The following is a 3,431-nucleotide window of genomic DNA, read 5'->3' as shown; positions in this document are numbered from 1 at the left end:
CATTATTTTAGAAACATTTTTTATTTTAATATATAAGGCAATGTACCGATTTTAACATCAAGTCTGTGATTTCATCGCTATGTTGGATGAATCACATTGGCTCGTGTTACCCTTCTAAAAAAAAATCGAAAACTAAAAATTCTCATTTTTCAATCGGATCAAGATTAAATGTCAAATTAAATTCGTATTTTTGAAATCAAGACAACACGTGTTTAATAAATACCAATTTTGGGCATCGCGAGGGTGCTAATACCTTCCTCGCGCGTAACCGACTCCCGAACCCAACTTTACTCTAGCTTTTGACGCAGACCTAAACTCGACCTTCTTTTTGTTTTAAAAAATAAATTTTCTTTCAAAAAAAAAAGAGGATTTATTAGGTGTCCGATCACACCTAAGAAAAAGAATCAGTGGCGACTCACTTTTCTTTTTTAAAACTGAAATTCCATTTTCAAATTTTCAAATAATCGCTTTAACTAGCGACCAAAGCAAAAATTTTACGTCGCTACATTAGATATAACCTTTCCCCCTAACTTTTATAGTTGTTTTATAGTTGTTGGCAAATCATGTCTCGAGACAATCTACCAATTGTTTCTAGACACAACACAATGTTTCAAGACAAGCAGCTCCTATCAATTGATAGAGGCCGGTATGAATCTGTATAAGGCGGTATTGACTGAAACAAGCTGAAACATACTGGAATGGTCGAAACGCATCGAAATCTTAACCATAATGGAACCTAGACTATTTCGTACTGGTTGAAGACTAGAAAGATATGTATCTAGTGTGTTCTATGTTGATGTCTCTTTTATGTATTGCCTTATTATTTTTTTCTTTTAATAAGATTTGTTTGGCTTATAAAAAATTATTTTTATTAAATAAAATAAATGAAAACCTTATGCAAAGACTGAAAAATGAGATCAAAATTAGCTATGTTTTGAAATTGAGCAATTAATAATTTGTACCAATATTATAAAATTTGTACAAATGATCATCAAAATTCAATGTAACTAATTAATATAATTGGGAATGGTGATGCGGTTAATAATAATAATAATTTTTTTTAACTCAATTCTAATTTTTCTGAGAGCTCAAAATTTGTTGAGGATGGCTAATTGTACAGGCCCAAATCTACCCGGGCTTACACCAGAACCAAAACCAAAAATAAAGCAAAAATAATAAAACTAAAATAATCAAGTCCAATGTCCCTGTTACAAGCCCAATTATCTAGCCCACTTATAAGCAAATTATTAGCCCAAAATAAAATAAACTCTTAACCCAAATCCTAGCCCAAAACAAAAAACACTCAGGAAACCCTAAGCCACCAAGCTCATGCTCGCCGCAGCTTCACAACAGAACCAGTCTTCATGTCACAATCTTCTTTACTCCACGCCATGCACACCTACAACAAACTAACAAACAAAAGGAGAAAACAACAAATTACAGCAAGGAAATTTGTATTTTTTATTTATTTTATTTTTATTTTTCGACTATAAAAACCTAATGAAATTGAATGTAAAGGGGATCTTCTTTTGCACAGAAATACATTACGCATGCAAATCGAATAGAGAGAAATCAGTCAAAATTTTAAGGTCATTTTTGATTTAAGCTTTTCTAGTTTTTTTGTTTTCTTTCGATTTACCTTCTTGAATACTTCATTGTTGCATTTGTTTAAAAAAGAAGAAGAAAACAAAGGAAAAGAAAACTTTACCATGCGAATATGCCATGGATCTTCTCTTTGTTTTGTTGAAATCGAAGTCGAAGGAAGACCTCGAGGCTGAAAGGTCGTTCTTCCAAGCTTGAGAGCATCTATCGCAGAGATGAATCGGTAGTTAAGGGGGAGATTTAGGGTTTGATAAGGAAAAAAGAAAGAAATTAATTTGATTCGGCTGATTTGGCTATTATAAAGGATTGGAAACGGCGCCGTTTTGACCAACTTCAATGGTTTAAAAACGACGCTGTATGGTAGCCACAACCTGATGATCCGGCCCGTGTTCGGATGAGATCCGCGCGTTTAGCTTTAGAGGGTTAATTGTACGCTAGGTCCTCCCCTTTCGCATGAGCAGTCAATGGCGCCTTGTTTATTTTTATTTCGTTTTTAAAATTGGCTCTGTAATTTGTGAATATTTGCAATCTAGCCCGCGCCTTAACGCAGCGTTATGGGGATCTGGGGTATTTCCTCATTTGGTCCCTAAGCATTCGCATGCATGACGCGCTGGTCCTTTTTTAATTTCAATGGCCTATTTTATTTATAAATTATCCCTTCTATTTTAATTTTATTTCAATTGAGTTTTTATAATTCATTTTTTTCACCTAACATTCATGTTCTAATTCTTGTTTACTTATTTTTATATTTTGGGCTACTTTGACAATTATATTTTGGTTTTTAAAGTCATTATTGTAAAATTTTTATATCATATCGTTTTAACATTCGTATAATATTTTATATAAATGTTCTTGTACATTATTATATATATAGTTCATGAAAGTTAATTTTATTCTATGTATATAATTAATCTTATGTTATTTTATACATATAATTTCTTTTAAATCTAGTCACAAATTTTATTATACATCTTTGTTATTTAAATGGAAATCTTATGTATCTTATGTATTATTTAAATTATTATTATACATATACATATATATATTGGTATGTCGAAACCATTTTCAAATCGAGCTTTGGAAAATGGGAATCGATTTTAAAAACGAAAACGGGAGTCGCCACCAATCTTTTTAGGTGTGATTGGATCACCTTTAAAACATTTTGTTTTAAAATCATTAGTTTTGGTCCACAAGTAAAAGAACGGGTTCGGGAGTCGGTTACACGTCACGAGGAAGGATTAGCACCCTAACGCCCAAAAATTGGTACCTAATTGATTATCAAATGTCTTTAATGTCGAAAAAAAAAAAAATTTAAGATGTAGTCCTCTTTAAAATATTTTAACTTTGAAAATTGGGATTCACTAGCGTCAAAGTATTAACATTAAGTTATCCCTTTTTGAAATTCCTATCTCAAGCAACAAAACGCTATATCCAATAAGTTAGGACATATTGCTTTGAAATTCCAAGATACTAGCTTGCATTTAGAAAACCTTTAAAAACTTAGAAGGGTGCTTAATTATTTGAATTCAACGAGAAAAGTGGCAACCCAATAAGTTAGGCACTACTTTCGAAATTTCCAAACACCAAGCATCACCTTATTTGCAAAAAAAATCTTATCTCGAGGTAATAAGATGTCATATCCAGTGAGTTATGACACAACGCCTCAAATATCGAGAGTAAGTATTTTATTTAACACTCGTATTATGATTTAAAAGAATATGCCGTTATTTAGATTAAACGTGAGAGAAAAAAAATCGAAATCCAGTAACTTAGGGAACGATTGTCTCGGATTACCAAATACGAAATATTTACTTTAGTGAAAGAATCAC

General features: G+C 31.8%; 1 long non-coding RNA gene across 1 annotated transcript; it reads right to left on the bottom strand.

Annotated features, from left to right (window-relative positions):
• Positions 1 to 1,162: 1,162 nt before the first annotated feature.
• On the bottom strand, positions 1,163 to 1,992 carry LOC108482090 (uncharacterized). The gene is made up of 2 exons (XR_001870820.2): positions 1,709 to 1,992; positions 1,163 to 1,409 (listed from the first exon to the last, which is right to left on the bottom strand). It is a non-coding gene; the product is annotated as an uncharacterized LOC108482090 (long non-coding RNA).
• Positions 1,993 to 3,431: the final 1,439 nt, after the last annotated feature.

Source organism: Gossypium arboreum, chromosome 1, assembly GCF_025698485.1.
Source record: "Gossypium arboreum isolate Shixiya-1 chromosome 1, ASM2569848v2, whole genome shotgun sequence".
Lineage (NCBI taxonomy): Eukaryota > Viridiplantae > Streptophyta > Magnoliopsida > Malvales > Malvaceae > Gossypium > Gossypium arboreum.
Note: the sequence above shows the minus strand (reverse complement) of the source record. Positions and strands in the feature narration are given on the sequence as shown.